Below are 19,876 nucleotides of genomic sequence, written 5' to 3'. Positions count from 1 at the left end.
TATAGTAAAGTTCAAGTTAAAAACACTTTGCTTTATGCACTAATGCAATGACTCCTATAAGAGAGAGTTCTTATTTAATCAAGTGGGGGATATGTTATATTTTAAATATAATGATCGATTAAATAAGTGTTATAATAGTTAACTATTTAATCTACTGGGGGAACGTTATATTATTTTGTAATATAATGTAATATTATATTATAATATAATGTTTTAGATTAAATAAATGTGACAAAGAGTGTCACATATTGTAACATATAATAGAGAGTTACAATATTTAGATATATAAGATATATCCAAATATGTAACATATTTGGTGTTACAAATTTGTAACTTCCAAATATTACCCTTTATTGTGTAAATTTGGTGTTACACAATATTGAGATGAATTTCATAAAAGCCACATGTGAAATGGCTGTTAGAGATATGATTTTAACCCCAATAATGTGTTTTGGGGTTACAAAATCATTTGGGAGGGTTTGGAACCGTTTGGAAAAACAACACATTTTCAAGTGCTGAAACTGAGTTGTGGATGCGACCTGGGGGACAGAGAGCAGTGGTCGCAGCCACTGATGTCCCTAGCTGCGGCCACAGGTGCATTTCAGGCCATTTCAGTTTTTTCCAAATGCGTTGAACGGTCCCAAAATCCCAAATAACTCTCAAATCTCAATTTTAATTCCATATTAATCCAATTAAACATGGGTAACAGCCATGGGGGTTGGTGGAATTTGAAATTTAAAGAGTGTCTCTAAACTCTATAAATAGGAGCCTATAGCTCACTTGAAAGACACAACATTTTTTATCCATTAGAGCACTTGGGTAGAAACACCTTGAGGCTTGATAATTCCAGAAAGCATCTCCTTTAATCTAATAGAGATCCCTTAGTGCTTGAGTTAGGGGGGAACAAGTTTTTTGACAAAGGTTTTAAACATTGTTCAAGTTGGTGATCCCCAACCCCTTCACTTAGGTTGTGTAAGTGAGAGTTTACTTGTGTTTCTGTTCTTGCATTTTATTCTATTGCTTTTCTTCTTATTCTCTTGTTCTATTTACTTGTAACTTTTGTTTAGAGTTGTAATCTTCTCTTTTGTTTCAAAGACCTTTACTTTACTTGTAATCTTTTGCTTAGAGTTGTATTTTTCACTATTCTATTCTTCTTCTCTTCTTCTTCTTCTTCTTCTTTTTGTTTATTTGTACTTTCAATTATAGAGTTGTAACCTTATTTAATCAATATATATTTATTTGTAATATATTGCCTAGAGTTGTAATATTCTTACCTATTTCCATTGAAGAAATACATATTTTTCCTAACATTAAATCCATGGCAAACTTTGCCAATCTGTCAAACTTCAGAGCATATTCAGTCATTGAAAAACTCCCCTGAAGTAATTTGTTGAACTCTTCAGCTTTTTGCAGCCCTGATGGCATCGTTGTAGTACTTTATATTAAACAGAGTCTGAAACTCTTCCCAACTCAGGACATTGACATTTCTGGTCTGGGATATCACTTCCCACCAAATTCGGGCATCCTCTCGAAACATGTATGTGGCAAAAGCCACCCTTTCATTACCACACACCCTCATAAAGTCCAGGATGGTGGTAACCATGCTCATCCACTGCTCAACCTTAGCTGGATCTGGACTGCCCTAAAAAACTGGAGGTTGCTGTTTCCTGTACCTTTCATAAAGAGTTTCACTCCAGCCTCCGGCAGTTACTCAACTGATGACACTGCTACATATGGTGCCTCTGGTAGAATGTTCCCTGCAGGAACCTGTTGTTGTCTCAAGAGGCAGATTTCTTCTTCCTGCCTCATAACTCTAGCTTGTAAATCAGCAAACAGCTGCTGCCAATTATCAGGAGCTGGCTGAGGGATCTGACTCTGGTCATTCTCCTGACCCTGTCTGTTATTCTGGCCTTGATCTTCCTGGCCATCTGATGAATCTGTCTACCTTGGAATCATATTATCAACTTAAACCTTGCTGCAATAGTCAATGCAGCCAGTTAGGTAGTGATAACTAAACCTATTGTCGCCTCACAGTCCAAGATCAAGCATATATTCATCCATGTTCCACAATTATATCAATAAACATGTTAATTCATGATTATAATATTTAACATTTAGCATTTAGCAATTAACAATTGAAAATGCAAATAAGCACGTTCTAGCAATATCTGTACTAATAAGCACATTCTTTCTTATCATGCAGCAGTCAAGGCCCACCCTTATTAATGTATCTCATGTAGACAGGTAAAGCATTTTTATTCTATTTAAGCAGTTAAACATATAACCACATAAATAGTTACCAAACCATGAGTCGAGCTTGTCTTCAGTGGAAGGTGTACATGCCCAACCAGTTTACAGGAACCCTAAACATTTGCACCCTCTGATACCAAGTTGTAAAGCCCTGGTTACTCCAAGACCGCTACTGTGGACTTTAAACAGTGCTTAACTTGCTAAACAAGTCATTTGGTTATAAACTTGCATCTAGGTGTCATTAATAGGCTAACGTGAAAATCTTGATTAAAAGAAATTGATATATTTTAATTAAAACATTAAACTATACATGGGCCCATAAAAGTGTTTACAAAGTTATTTACAATCCAAAATGGTCATTATAGTATAAAAACTAGAACCCGCCGACCTAAGCGGCTAAAATAGGGTTAACCCCTAATTCCTTTGACAAACACCTTGGCCGTGGTGGTCAAGCGGCCGCATATGTACACATCACCACCTAAGCTCTCCACTCAAGGATGGGTGAGCTTTTCTTTCCCTTTACCTGCACCACATAGCACCCGTGAGCCTAGGCTCTGTAAGAAAACTTATTAATGCATGTGTGTAATATCAATAAATGATTCTGGTAATCATTTTGGGGCTTGCAGCCCTAATCAGATAGTGAGTCACACTTTGGGGCTCCGCACCCCAATCAGATAGATGATTAATAAGTCTTTCTCTGGAGATCTGCTCCCTGAATAGATGACTATTAAGTCTATTTTTGGGAATCTGCTCCCTAAGCCATGTGACGTTCCGTCACTTGAGCCTTTTCGCCCTGGTTCTACGTAACTAGCCATTAGACTAGACAAGCGCTTTTAGTTTTCTTAAAACTTGGAGTTGGTTAAGCATTTCATGCTTATATTGATTAGATCTAATCATTTCGGCATGTGTTAAACAAATAAACATCGTTCTTGACTCTTAAGCCAATACCATACGACTAGTGCTCAGTATCACCGCTAAACTTGAATAATAAGTCACAGCTTCAAGATCAATACTAGAAACCATTGTCGTTCCCTGACTAATAAGTTCGTGCCATACAAAGATAAGCAAAGCTACTATACATTTACTATGAAATCAATGTCAATATATATAGAGCACTCAACATGCTTCATCAATAACCATGCATGTCACATACTGGGTGCAGTTTTCTTACCTCTGGTTTGAGCATGAAATAATAAAAGAATGACCTTTGAGATCGATCGGTCCTTAAGTCCCTTAGCGGTCACCTAGTCATAACCAATATGAAATCCCATCAATAGAAAATAATAATAAAAGGTTCATGGTCTAAAACCTCGCTCTCGGGACCTCGAATCGTACTAAAACGGTTAGTAGATTTGATCCTGAGGCTTAGGAAATGAAACCCCCAGCCTAAACCCTTGAAAAACCCCTCTTGGCACAAAAGGAAGGGGCGGGTCGTGACATGGCCTAATGAGTCGCGGTGCGCCCCAAAGACAGAGAGCATCTGTCTGGGGTACTAGGGGCGGGCCATGACTTAGCCTAGTGGGTCGCGGTGTGCCTGCTTAACAAAGCCCAGGGGAGGCTCTAGCTTGGGTCCAGGTCGCAACTTGCATGAACTCAGTCGCGACTTGACCCAGCGAACCCAGCTCGCCTGCCCATTTCCCAATTGAAACCAGCCAAAACCTTCATCAATTCAATCCCAAAATCTCAACCAAACATTACCACAACATAACCATATATTTAAACAGCAAAACCCAAACTTTGAACAATTCAAAACCACAACAAATAACCACTTCAACAATCAAAACTCTCAAACCCTAAACTATCCTTAAAACAAAGCCAAAACCAGAAACTAAGGATGGAATCTTACCGTAAACACAGGTTTGAATCCTCTTCAATGGCCGATCACTAGCCTAAACCCTCAAGCTTAATTCCCTAGCTTGAATCCTCAATCTTGCTCCAAAAATAACAACCCGAGAGAGAGAGAGAAAGATGATCGTGAGAGAAGAAGAAAAAAGCACTATTTTTTTCTTAAGCCTTAACCTTATACAACCCTCTACGTTTAAACATATCCCACGATCAAAAGACCAAAATGCCCCTAAGCCCAATTAATTGCTATACAGCCACCCAAGGGCAAAACAATCATTTCCCGCTTATCCTGCCAATCATAATTAACGTCCTCCAATTCCCATTATTCGCAATATTCTCAAATAATAATTAAATCATAACCCATTACCCGTTCATTTGAAGTAATGTACTAAACATCAAATTACCTCCAGGCTCACCTCGAGCCCGGTAAATTAGCCCGTTATGACCAAACTGACAACTTGCGTTCTAGGATCGTCTCATGTCGAATAGCTCGAAAATATTCACATTATAATATAGTCTCATCCATAAATCACCAACATGCACATAAATATACAAATATTCTCTTAACATATCAAAATTACGAAAATGCCCTTCTAATGAGGATTGGACCCACATGCTTGCTATTATCATCATATATTCCACATAATTATGCATTTAATCACATAATTGCGTAATAAATCAATTATGGTCCTACTGGTCCCCTAATCCAGGCATTAAACTACATTAGGGAATTTGGGACATTACAGAAAATATCTGTAAGTATTTATTTTGTTAGTTATTTTTTATGTAATTGTTATTAATTTTTTAAGACTAAAATTTAACTTTGTTGTAGGTTAAGAACACTGTCAATTATGATGCTCAATTCAGGGAAACTGATAGAACTATGAAGGATATTATATCAAAATAGAGAAATATACATGGTGAACTTGTTACTTTCAACAAAACGTTGGAGAAGTTGTGCAGATGTTATGTGTTATTTCAAGTACTACTTTTTGGTATTTTATACCATTTTGTTTTCATTAGTAAAACTAATTTTAAATTTGACATTATTATATATATATATATATATGTTTTTCCAAGAGGACATACATAGAGAAATTGAGCAAGAAGACAATGATTTTATGCACGATGATGCTCATGGTGATATTGGATTTGTTCATTCTTCAAATGAAGTACCAGGTTACTTTAGGTTTTTTTGCTTAAATAAATTTTAATGTTACTTTATGCCATCTTAGAAATTTTATGTGTGTTTATTGTTTACAGGTTATTAAAGAAGATGTTGATTTTCATGATGACATTGTTGATACTATTCATTATGGTTTTAATGCAGCTATGAAGCATCTAGGTGTGTTTTTCATTGTTTTTTACCTTGTTCAGTACTTAATGGTGTGTTTAAAATTTATTTGGTGTATGTTTTGGTGGTATATTGCAGATTTCGAAGGAGGTTGAATTTCATACTCGTATCATTAGTGTGTCTCCTGGTTTGAAGAAGATGCTTTATGAGGCGCAATCATATTCTATGAAAAATTCCAAGGAGAATGTAGAGATTAAAAAGACTTGGATTTGGTGTTATATGAGGAGAAAGATGATGGGGAAGATGTACAAAAAAGGGAGCATAAGTCATCAGCTATTGTTAAGTTACCTTTTCTTATAGAATTTGGTTCACCTAAACTTAAACTAGCTGGCAAAAGGAAGATCGATGAAGTTAGAATTGTTAAAGGAGTCATTCATTTTGATAAGGAACTTGGGAAGAATACTACTACTGGTGATACTATTCAGTACTCAAAGTGGTTTTACCATGGTTTGAAACCCAAAACCAAGTGAGTGTAGTTTATTTTAATATTGGTATTTTAGTTGATACAATCTAATTTTATTGTTAATTCATTTTTATTGTTCCATTCGTTCTGTTGTAGATACAAGTATGTAAAGGATGCAAAAAATATTGACTTTGATTTTGGTATTACACGAATCAATGAAAAAATATAGTTTATAAGCTCCAGAATTATGGCCAATTTTGGTCAGATGAAGTAAGATTATAACATAACTTGGTACTTTTGTTTTTGTGTAGTCCAATTACTAGGTTGCCTAGCTAGTCGATTTATATAATTATTTTGTTTCCATTATAATTGTTTTTCATTTCAACAATTTTTTTGCGGCATATCGATGTCTCATTATATTATCTTAGGAAGAAGATAAAACACTTGTAAAATCAAAATTAGGGTAACTACTACAGATAGTTTATTCTTTGAGACTACTAGATCTAAACCTATGAGCATTATTGTGCTTAGTGGTGGTGATATATTTGTTGTGGGTCTCCAAAATGTTATGGCTGAATACATGTTAGACACATTAATGTGTTGTAGTACACCATGATCTTTTTGTGACCATGTATTGATGACTACTCGTGTGAAAGAAGTAGTCCACTACATTCTTGTTCATTTCAATATCAAGGAGTGCAGTTTGATCATATAAAATTTCCTCAAGGCTACGAAGCACAAGAATCTTTCTATGAAAACTATTGATGCTTTTCCTGTTTTAATTCCTTTGTTTTTGGAAAACATTGGCTTTTATGATGCTAGGAAAGATTTAAACTTCAATGAAGGTGCATATTCTGTCCCAAGGTCAGATCCTTTGTCTGTTAAAGTTGTTGAAGGTGTTCCTCAACAAGGTGATTGGTAAGTAGTTGTTTATTTTTGTCATGTGTTAGTTTTTGGTCATTTTAAATCATTATTGTTCATATTGTTTTCTATTTAATGTATGCAATGATTGTGGCGCATTTGTGATTACTTTTGGTGATCACATTATTCATGAGACCATTAGCAATTTCTATACTCAACTTAACATTGTCATTTATCGTGATGAACTTGTTGTTTTCCTTTACAAGCATGTTATGAAGAAATAAGCGGGTTACCAAACTGATGATGAAAAACATACAAGATTGAAGAAGAAGAATAAGTAAAAGAAGATGTAGTTTTTGATGAAAAGTTGGATTTTGACAAGTATTTTTTTCGACAATTTGTTTTTGTTGTCAGTAAATTAGTATGTTAACTTCGAATAATTTCAATTACATGTATATATTAAGAATGTAGTTTTCATATGATTCTCTCTAGATTATCCGTCTTCACAGGTTCCAGGTTACATTTTATAGCAAAAAAATTGCAAAATATTGATAAATGATTATATTAGGTTACTTTTTCCAAAAATTAAATAATCGGGTTAATTAAATGTGAAAACGAAGTAGAGAAACTTATTAGAGGTTACTTTTTCATCATCAATCTATTAACATATTCTATTAGAAAAAAAAAAACCGAGTACAAATTACATCAATATTCTAATAAACTAAGTCTTCAAGGGTTCCAGACTTCTCTCTTGCAAACCATATTACTTTTTAAAAACTTAAAATGGGTAAACTCCTAGCTAGCTAATATAATATTTTTGTACCCGATTACTTAAATAAGATATGAAAATCCAAATATCAACTGTCAGGTTACTTTTTTTCTTTATCAGGCTACTTATTTCAAAAATTCAATAATGCTCTACATATTGGATGGATAAGTCAAATAACGTACCAAGTTACTCAATATGATTAAAAATTGGAAATAAGAAAGTTACATGTTACTTTTCCAGTATAACTCCTTTTTAAAAAAAAAAAAAAAAAGTTTGAAAGATACTAAACATATTGTTTTAAAAAAAAGGTCAATTGCCAAGTTACATCAATATGTTAATTAAAATGCATCAATTCAAGTGTAGCAAATCAAGTTATTCATTAAGCAAAAACAAAAGAAAAAAAATATACAATTCCAACTGTAGGTGACTTTTTTAGTTTGGCTACTCTATTGATCATTACATGTACATGTTAAAAATTATTTATTAATCTCTTTCGACAAAATGATGTATAGAATCTATTAGGAATATGTAATATGTTGTCCAAAGTAACTTTGGTCATGTAATATGAATGTATAAATTGATTTGTTCCTAAGTAAATCTAAAGGACTCATTTTTATGCTTTCATTTCTTTAGGTGGCTTCTCCATTCAGGATTTATGCAAGTTCTCCTATTATGTCCTCGTTTTCCATAATTTCTGCACTTCATAATAACTTTTGGCTCTCCACATGATGTTATCCTTTTCTTTTTTGGCCTTCCGGGTGGAATTCTAGCTTTTGGAGGTAGCACAAGGATGTCCAAATTTTCAAGTAAATGCCATTCAGATTCATTTGGAAGTTGATTTATTGTTTATGCATATGTAGCTCTCATTGTTTTAGTTTGGTAGTAGTTGGAACAAAAGTCATAACATCTCAGCCTTGTCTTTTGCAATGACTACTAAGGCATGTGAACATGGTACTTCATCTTGATCAAATCGTTTACACGACAAGTCTTCTTATGAATGTTCACAGTAAATGTTCCATTTTCTTCAATTACTTCATAATGGGTGGTGGTGCAGGGTCTAACTTGTAAACAATATATTGAAACAGTTTTCTTAAAAAGGTAACCTGATCTAAAAAATTCAATTGATAAAAGTGCTAGGGTACTTTATCTTTATTTTGAAAAATAGATTAAACATTTTAACAAGAACCTGCTACCTCAAATTTTGTGTAACTCAAATAGTTTTCTCTGAGAACAACTTCTGTTTTTGATGATATGTCTATGAATGTACAATTTTCTTAATTTCCATTAGTCCACACCCATTGTTGTACCAAACTTCTTATGCATTCCAACATTAAGGTTATTAGAAATTTCCTTGTTGCATTGATAGACTCAGCTATATTCGAGGTCATCAAAATATATCTTCTTTTTGATGAGTGGGATTTTGTGTTTGGTAAATATGTATTGCCTCAATGGAAATAGGTAAGAATATTACAACTCTAGGCACTATATTACAAATAAATATAGATTGATTAAATAAGGTTACCACTCTATAACTGAAAGTACAAATAAACAAAAAGAAGAAGAAGAAGAAGAAGAAGAAGAAGAAGAAGAAGAAGAAGAGAAGAAGAATAGAATAGTAAAAAATACAACTCTAAGCAAAATATTACAAATAAAGTAAAGGTGTTTGAAACAAAAGAGAAGATTACAACTCTAAACAAAAGTTACAAGTAAATAGAACAAGAGAATAAGAAGAAAAGCAATAGAATAAAATGCAAGAACAGAAACACAAGTAAACTCTCACTTACACAACCTAAGTGAAGGGGTTGGGGATCACCAACTTGAACAAGGTTTAAAACCTTTGTCAAAAAACTTGTTTCCCCCTAACTCAAGCACTAAGGGATCTCTCTCAGATTAAAAGAAATGCTTTCTAGAATTATCAAGCCTTAAGGTGTTTCTAGCCAAGTGCTCTAATGGATAGAAATGTTGTATCTTTCAAGTGAGCTATAGAGTTTAGAGACACCCTTTGAATTTAAAATTCCACCAACCCCCATGGATTTTACCAATGTTTAATTGGATTAATATGGAATTAAAAATGAGATTTGGGAGTTATTTGGGTTTTTTTAGCCGTTAAACAAAGATTGAAAAATTGGTTAGATTTACACCTGTGGCCGCGGCCAGGGACATCAGTGGCCGCGGCCACTGCTCTATGTCCCACAGGCCGCGACCACTGACCAATTTCAGCACTTGAAAATGTGCTATTTTTCCAAACGGTTCCAAACCCTCCCAAATGATTTTGTAACCCCCAAAACACATTATTGGGGTTAAAATCATATCTTTATTAGCCATTTCACATATGACTTTATGGAATTCATCTCAATATTGTGTAACACAAAATTTACACAATAAAGGGTAATATTTGGAAGTTACAAATTTGTAACACCAAAAATGTTACATATTTGGATATATCTGATATATCTAAATATTGTAACTCTCTCTCATATGTTACAATATGTGACACTCTTTGTCACATTTATTTAATCTAAAACATTATATTATAATATAATATAATATTATAAAATAATACAACATTCCCCCACTAGATTAAATAGTTATCTATTGTAACACTTATTTAATCAATCATTATATTTTAAAATATAACATATCCCCCACTTGATAAAATAAGAATTCTCTCTTATAAGAGTCATTGCATTAGTGCATAAAGCAAAGTGTTTTTCAACTTGTACTTTACTATAGTGTAATTATCACAAAATTTGTCGAAAATTTGGTTGCACTGGGAATTGAACCATCTTTTCATGTTAACAAATCGGTGATAACACACACACCTTTGCGATGTTCACTTGAGACCTCTATGTCTCGTTTTGCACTGTTAATGGCCATGTGCACTTTCCATTCATGGACGTTCTTGAGAATACTCCCAATTCTCATGAGAGGCGGCACCACCCCTAGGTCCATATAGGTAGAATTCTTATAGTATTTTGTTACCAAAAATACTTGTCTTCACAAGACTTAATTCTATTAAAAAACCTTTCGGTTTTAACCCTCAACTTAGTAACTCACAAGTACTCAATATCTCAGATGGGACTTGTTTTGAGTACAACTAATATTCACTTAATTGACTTGTCGTTACCTATTGAACCTAACATTAGTTAAATAACTAGTGTTAAGATAGGTTACCATCAATCATCAATCTCTTTAGGGAGTTTAAGTCCCATCCCTCAAGATGATGCTGCCACTAAATCTCCGTTAGTGGCTTAGTGAAAGGATCCGCCAGATTTTCACTTGTTCTCACATAGGATATTGAGATGACTCCTCTTTGAATCAATTCTCTTACATATCCATGTATTAGACTAATATGTCTAGACTTCCCATTATACACTCTGCTGTATGCTCTAGCCAATGTCGCTGGGCTATAAATTTATATCGATATAGTAGATACATTCTCTTTGATTAGGGAAATCTCTATCAACAGATCCCTTAACCATTCGGCCTCTTTGCCAGTAGCAGCTAGAGCTATAAACTCTACTTCCATAGTGGAATGAGATATACAGGTTTGTTTTTTGGAACCCCAAGAAATTGCACCTTCACTAAGTGTAAATACTCAACTAGTTGTGGAAAAGTTGTCCCCAAGATTGGATATCCAATTTTCATCTCTATATCCTTCTAAGATTGAAGGATATTTGGAGTAGTGAAGGCTTAGTCCTTTGGTTTTCTTGAGATAACCTAGGATTCTTCCAATAGCCTTACCGTGATCCACACTTGGATTACGTGTAAACGTACTAAGTTTACTTACCGTAAATGCTATATCAGGTCTAGTACATTGGGCAGCGTACATTAGACTCCCTATATCACTAGCGTGCTCCAATTGAGCCACCGCTCTTCCTTCATTCTTCTCTAGTTTTACACTATGATCGAATGGAGTATTGGAATCTTTAACCTTGAGATGGTTAAATTTGTTCAATACTTTCTCAACATAGTGGGCTTTCCCTAACGCAAAACCCCCACTATGTTTCTTTACTTTGATACCTAGTATGGTATCAACTTCTCCAAGATCTTTCTTCTTGAAGGTTGATGATAGAAACCTCTTCGTTTCTTCTATCCCTTTCATGCTATTACTTAGAATAAGCATGTCATCCACATATAAGCAAACAATGATCACATATCCCTTACAAGTTTTGGAATACAAACACTTGTCTCCATTATTATGTCTAAACCCATTAGACATGATGGCTTGACCAAATTTCTCATGCCATTTCTTAGGAGCTTGTTTCAATCCATATAAGGATTTTACAAGTCTACATACTTTATGTTCATATTTTGGTAGGACAAACCCTTTGGGTTGTTCCATATAGACCTCCTCATTGAGGTCACCATTAAGGAATGTCGTTTTGACATCCATTTGATGAACATACAAGTTGTGTATAGAAGCTAAAGCGAACAAAATTCTTATAGACGTTGTTCTTGCAACAGGTGCATAGGTATCGAAATAATCGATACCCTCCTTTTGCCTATACCCTTTAGCTACTAATCTAGCTTTAAAGGTTTGGATAGTGCCATCAGTGTGGTATTTTCTCCTAAATACCCACTTACACCCAATTGGCTTAGACCTCGGTGGGAGATCTACCAATTCCCAAGTGTTGTTGGAAAGAATGGAATCCATCTCATCATTGATGGCTTCTTTCCAAAATGCACTATCTCTCGATTGCTTAGCTTCTCTACAAGTCTTAGGATCATCCTCAACGAGAAGTACAATAGGAATTTTCCTAATGACTTCTTCTCTATTTCCTCCTACCATGTAGAATGAAATTCATTGAGAATTTATCTCATCCACTACTAGACTCTTATGATTTTTAAGCCTTTGACTTCTTCTAAGTTCAAAGGATTGCTTTACATCCTTTTGAGAATTCACCTCTCGAGAATCAACTTTGGATGTACAAGCTTAAGAATTGTTCTCATATTACAAATTCTCCTTTAGAGATGTTGAAGCTTGAGAATTGTTGTCACATAACATATTCTCAAAAAATTCAACTTCTCTAGATTCGATCACAATATTAGCCTCTAATTCTTATAGCCTATAAGCTTTACTATTGTTGGCATAACAAACAAAAGCACACTTTATGGCTCTTGAACCAAACTTTGTTCTATTAGGTTCGTTTTTCTTGCAATATGCAAGACACCCCCACACTTTGAAGTACCATATCTTGGGTTTTCTTCCTTTCCATAACTCATATGGAGATATCTTATTTTTCTTCATCTGATTTAGAATGTGACAAGCGGTTAATAACGCTTCACCCCATAAGTTGAAATTCAACTTAGAAAACACAAACATAGAATTTATCATCTCTAGATAAGTCCTATTTCTTCTTTCGGCAACACTATTGTGTTGTGGTGTATAAGGTGTAGTGCACTCATGAATGATACCATTTTCTTCAGAAAATGTATTGAATTCATTAGAGAAGTACTCTCCTCCTCTATCACTTCTTAGCACCTTAATCTTTTTATTTAGTTGATTTTCAACTTCTAATTTATACAATTTAAAAGCATCAAAAGTTTCTTCTTTATGTTTTAAAAGAAACACATAGGTATATGTAGAGTCCCATAATATTTACTTAGCTAGCTTGATAGTAGTAGTAGTAGTTAGTATTAGTTTGTAGTATGTTAGATTCCGTGGATTTTGGTTCAAGTCGGGACTTAGTTGGAAACTCATAGCAATAGTTATGAATTTTATAAGTTTAACCTATAGTTTAAGAATATTAATTATAACATAAGCTTTGATTAATATTGATGGTCCTAAGTCTATTATTTATTATAACCTAAGGTTTAGATAGAGCCAATAAGAATATGACACTTGTCATAAGCATGATTATTAACGGATTAGTATTTTAATGATAAAATAAGAAAATATAAGATTTAGTCTCAATGGAAATAGGTAAGAATATTACAACTCTAGGAAATATATTAAAAATAAATATAGATTGATTAAATAAGGTTACAACTCTATAACTGAAAGTACAAATAAACAAAAAGAAGAAGAAGAAGAGAAGAAGAATAGAATAGTAAAAAATACAACTCTAAGCAAAAGATTACAAGTAAAGTAAATGTGTTTGAAACAAAAGAGAAGATTACAACTCTAAACAAAAGTTACAAGTAAATAGAACAAGAGAATAAGAAGAAAAGCAATAGAATAAAATGCAAGAACAAAAACACAAGTAAACTCTCACTTACACAACCTAAGTGAAGAGGGTTGGGGATCACCAACTTGAACAAGGTTTAAAACTTTTGTCCAAAAGCTTATTTCCCCCTAACTCAAGCACTAAGGGATCTCTCTCAGATTAAAGGAAATGCTTTATGGAATTATCAAGCCTCAAGGTGTTTCTAGCCAAGTGATTTAATGGATAGAAATGTTGTATCTTTCAAGTGAGCTATAGGCTCCTATTTATAGAGTTTAGAGACACCCTTTGAATTTCAAATTCCACCAACCCCCCATGGCTTTTACCAATGTTTAATTGGATTAATATGGAATTAAAAATGAGATTTGGGAGTTATTTGTGTTTTTTTTTAGCCGTTCAACAAAGATTGAAAAACTAAAAAATTGGTCAGATTTACACATGTGGCCGCGACAACTGCTCTCTGTCCCACAGGCTGCGGCCACGACCACTGACCAATTTCAGCACTTGAAAATGTGCTGTTTTTCCAAACGGTTCCAAACCCTCCCTAATGATTTTGTAACCCCCGAAACACATTATTGGGGTTGAAATCATATCTCTAACAACCATTTCACATATGGCTTTATGAAATTCATCTCAATATTGTGTAACACCAAATTTACACAATAAAGGGTAATATTTGGAAGTTACAAATTTGTAACACCAAATATGTTACATATTTGGATATATCTGATATATCTAAATATTGTAACTCTCTATCATATGTTACAATATGTGACACTCTTTGTCACATTTATTTAATCTAAAACATTATATTATAATATAACACAATATTACATTATATTATAAATAATATAACATCTTGTCAATGTATGGTAACCTGCTCTTTGCAAGTAAGGTCTTATGCAAACATCTATCGTGTCTAGAACAACCATGTAGTGCTCAAACTTAATTAAAGTATATGCTTTTGTTGCTTTCACAAAGTTTATAGTCAAATCATCTTCATGGATATTAAGCTTTACTTTAATGTTATTGAGGAAATGGAAAATGCATTCTCCATGGAATGCATTAGGGTAGACTATTTGTAAAACATTTTCAATGTTTTGATGCTTGTCATATATGATTACTAGATCTTCAAAAGCATTTGTAATATAAGGATTGACTGTTTGTAACAAGTTACTTTATTAGTGCATTAATTCATAAAGGAAAGGTAACCAGCTACCTTTACGTTCTCCATATGTTTTTTTTGAGCTTTGTGAAGAACCATTCCCAAGCTCCATCATTCTCTAAATCACAAACACTGAATGCTAATGGAAAGATATGAATGCTTGCATCCTTTTTTGATGATGTGAACAAGGTACCTCCATATGAAGATTTCATGAAGGTTCCATCAAATACAATAACTAGTCTACAATGTGGCTATCATATAACTATTATGTACACCACCATATAAAAAATAATTATTTATAATTTCTCAACATACAAAAGTAGATAAGACTCTATGAGTAGGAGTTAAAGTGACACCCCTATTCTAAAATTTTCCTATATATAAATGCAAAATTCATTGTATAAAATCTACCAAAATTAATCTTCAACCATATTTTTTTATAAGACATGTATATCTTGTTATTATTATAATTAATATATATTTTCCTTTTTTATTATAAAAAGCTAAAATTAAATATGTGTGCTAAATATTCGATTTATTATTATTTTACTATTAGATTCAAAATAAAAAACATAATAAATTAATTGAAATCATATTAATTGTATTAAAATATGAGATTTTTACATAAAATACTTGATTTTGCTAGAACAATTACATTTTTATGGTATAACAATTTTTTTTTCTTTTCATTTCACTTTTATGATTTCGGGTAAATTTTTATAGTTTTGTCATCTTTTTTCTTTGTGTTGTATTCAAGTTGTTTCTTTTATATATTTTTTGGGTTGATGTTTAGTTGTTCTGATGTATATATTTTTTTGTTATTTTTTTTTTTAGTTTATTTTGAGTTGATGCAATGAGTTGTTTTCTAATTGATTTTTAGTTGTTTAATCTGAGACTATATTTTCATAATTATGAAATTTTGAAAATTTTATTTTTGAAAACTTGAGGTCATATATTTGAAAAAAAAAATAGGAACAATTAAAAAGTAACAAAAGCTATGTCTTATCTAAAAAATTATATTTTTAAAAATTGTATTTTTGAAAACTTAAGGTCGTATATTTAAAAAAAAAAATAGGAATAATAAAAACTATGTCTTATCTAGACATCCTGCTTTGATTAATCAGTGTGAGAATAGTTTAATGGTTGTGGGAAAAAGAGAATGGGATCTGGAGCTTTAATTTGTCTTACTTGAAGAGATGGACAAAGAGTTAATATTGAAGTTACCTTTGAGTAGTTGTACTGTCGGAGATCACTGGTATTGGAGAAAGGAAAATTCAAGGCATTATACTTTAAAGTGCTCATAATTTCCTTTAGGAAATGAATGGGAGGTGGGTTGCACCAGACAATTCTGGGTTTTAGAGAAGATTATGGTAACTAAAGATACCACCAAAGGCTAAAAACTTACTTTGGAGAGCTTCTACTGGGTGCTTACCAACAAGAGTTCAGTTGTGTTTGAAATATGTGGAAGTGGACATTATTTTTCCATTGAGCCTTCGAGCCTCTGAGATAGTTATACATAGCTTGGTGGAATGTTCATTTGCTCACAGATGTTGGAATAGAGTGAGGCTGGGAGTGCAACAAGGAGTATAAACTATGTTTGCTTCTAGGGTGCAATCCAATTTTTAGCACTGTTCAAAACAGGTGCGCGAAGAGGTAGGGATGATTTGTTGGGCTCTCTAGATGAATAGAGGGTCCAAAAAGGTATTTACCCTTTATTTAACACTAAATCATTTAAAGTCTGTTTAAATTTTTGAGATACAATACAATCAAAACAACCACACCAAATGAGTGGAAAAATACTATTTAAAATCATTAACATTACTGTTGTTTCACTTTTAGGTGTAGTTCTTAATAATCCACCAAGGCAAGAGTAATCTCGAACTACTATTTTATTAGATTGTGTAATCAGTTATCTATTGTAACCTAAACTTTGTCATATCTCAAAATATTCTATAATATAAATATGAAAGTGTACTTTACAAAAAAAATAAGGATATTTGCAGCGAAACTACCCAAACTTTTGTAAGTGCTACAAATAAATACCAAAGATTTTTTTTTTTTGGCACCAAAACTATTTAAGCCTATTAAAAATGTGTTCCATTACTACTCATTGCCTAGCGATGTTAAGTTCGCTGTCTAAAAAGAAAAGCTTGAGTATTTATATGTTACACTTACAAAATTTTGAGTATTTATTTGTCACACTTACAAAAGCTTCAGTAATTTCGTCGCCAATATCCGTTGATATATAGTTTTATTTGAAAAAATAGAGATTAAATATGGTAAAAAAAAGAGAGTTATATTTGTTGGGAATATTTATTCTTTGCAAATCAACAATTAATAATAGAAATTATACAATATTCCAAACCCTAGATGTTAATCAAGATCCAAATTCAAAGTATGAATGCAATTCTTGATAATCAAAGAGACATGTTCATGATATGAATGTTAATCTTGAAATAAAGAATTAAATGATTAAATGATGATAAGATGAACTTAGAAAATTTTAATCATCAATACTAACAATGAAACACATAATAGAAAGACAAAATACAAGATTAGGGTTAGAAAGATAAAACCTTTGTATTTAGAGCTACTTGAATCTTCAAACTTAGGGAACTTCTAAGGTTTATACACAATAAGAATATTGTTGTCCAAAATCTCTATTCCAAGCCTTCCCTTATTGCTTGAAGCTTCAACTTAGTAGAATGACATTTGGGATTTAACAAGTCTTTAAAACTCATGCAAGTCAAGCAAAGCTTGATGAGTTTCTTGTAGAAAACTTCGGTCTTTAGAAAGCTAGAGAGAGAGAGTTGGAAAGTGTGATTAAAGCTTCTCAACTCTAATAACCCATTTTTATAATGTAGACATCATCATTAGTATAACCAATAGGATTAGAGCATTTAAAACACATCATTTGGAGCATTTTACGTAAACTGTACGACCCTAAAAGACCACCCAGACAATGTATCACCTGTCAGGCGATATGTCGCCTACAAGTAGGCGATGCATCGCTTGCTGGGCTTTTGAAGCTCTTCGCATTTTGGCGATGCTACGCCACATAGAATGTTCCTAAAATTGCTCCAAATGCTACCAAACTTTTTAGAAATGTTTGGATACCTCATTATATCACTTTAGACCCATAAATGTCACTTTTAGATGTCTTATACACATTCTCATGTTTCCACTTCTCTTTAAGTGAAAACCGTTAAGTATTTTGCACCTCAACGTGTAAACATCTTAACCGTTATATTTAACCAATTCAAAGTTTCCTCACTTGGTTAAATATTATCCTTTATTCTTAGCTTAACAATTTTTGTGCATAAAATAAACTATCTTTTGATTTGAACTTTACCTTAGTGAAAGTATTACAATGCCTTATCGAAGTCATTAGTGCCTTAAAGATTGAAACAAGTACTCCTTAATGATAAAACTGGTAACAGCTCACACACATCCACTTGACCATTCATTTTCCCACTTTTCTCGCTTAGCACTAACATGGCCATGTGCTCATCCATTTCATGAACTTTCTGGGGAGAAACTCCAACTCCCATGAGAGGTGACACCACCTCTAAGTTCACATAGTTGAAGTTCTTACAACATCTTATCTACCTTTTGAGATGCTTGTTGCACACAACTGAGCTTCATTAAAAGCTCTAGGCTTAACCCTTACTCGGTAGTAACCAATACTAACCATCCTTGGATGAAACTTATGACTTTGTTAGTGTTGAAACTATTCACCCAATAACTTTTTCTTACCCATTGAACTATTTCCCTTGATGTTCACAAGTTTGGATTTGGATTGCCATCATTGGTGAATATATTATTCTAGGAGTTTTCGTCCCATCCCTTTTGAAGTGGAACTTACTACCCTCTTTGCAAGAGATTTTGTAAATGGATTCGCTAAGTTCTCAAATGTCTTAATATATGAGAATGATATGATTCTTCCTCAAATAAATTGTCTCACATACTCATGTCTTAGACTTACATATCTAGAATTCCCATTGTATATGTCATTATAAGCTATATCTGATGTGGCTTGACTATCACAAAATATCGAGATCGTTGATATCTCATACGCGAAGATTGAGATATCCAACAAGAGATCTCTTAGCCACTCAGCCTCTTTGTCGGTTGCGGCTAGAGCTATAAACTCGACCTCCGTGGTTGAGTGAGAAATACATGTTTGTTTCTTAGAATCCCAAGCAACTACTCCTCCTTCGAGCATAGACACCCAACCACTTGTGCAGAGATTATCTCCAATACTCGATATCCAACTCACATCGGAATATCCTTCTAGTATCTTTAGGAACTTTGAATATTTAAGGCCTAGATGCTTGGTCCTTTTAAGGTACCCTAGAACTCTCTCAATCATTTTCCAATGTTCCATGCTTGGATTGCTATTAAACATACTTAGTTTACTAATCGCATGTGCAATATCTGCTTTTGTACAGTGAGCGGCGTACATGAGACTTCCTAATGCACTTGCATACTCAAGTTGAGCCACCGCTCTACCATTATTCTTTTCAATTTTTGTAATCCCCTGACTAATCCTAAGACCTCATACATTAAAATCTACTAAGACATAGCTATTATTTTGGAAGACATGCATAAAATAATAGAACTTTATTATAAAAATCCAAAATACGGGATCCCATTGTTATTACATAAAAACATAAAGAAAACATAAACCTTTAATAATTTGTTCAAATACTAAATGCAGAAAATATATACATAAATTGAAAAGACTCAAAAATATAAACTTCATCCTCGATATTCCAGCAATCCATCCATTCAGTCCATCCCTAATACACATGTTAAAGCTTCCATGAATCCATTCTGCCATCCAAGCTTATTTTCCTACACCATCTAAAATAAAAAAGAATGAGCCTAATGCCCAGCAAGCAAAATCTACTAAAACATAACATAAATCAAAAGACTAAAAACATATACTATAAAACATATAACGTAAAAATGTATATCATATAAACATATGACTACAATATTAATGGTCATTAACTCAATACCGTAGTATGTGATAAAACCATCTAGGTCCTCTGTCTAC

Source organism: Humulus lupulus, chromosome 4 (genome assembly GCF_963169125.1).
Source record: "Humulus lupulus chromosome 4, drHumLupu1.1, whole genome shotgun sequence".
Taxonomy (NCBI): Eukaryota; Viridiplantae; Streptophyta; class Magnoliopsida; order Rosales; family Cannabaceae; genus Humulus; species Humulus lupulus.
The sequence above is the reverse complement of the archived record's forward strand: the minus strand, read 5'-3'. Positions refer to the sequence as shown.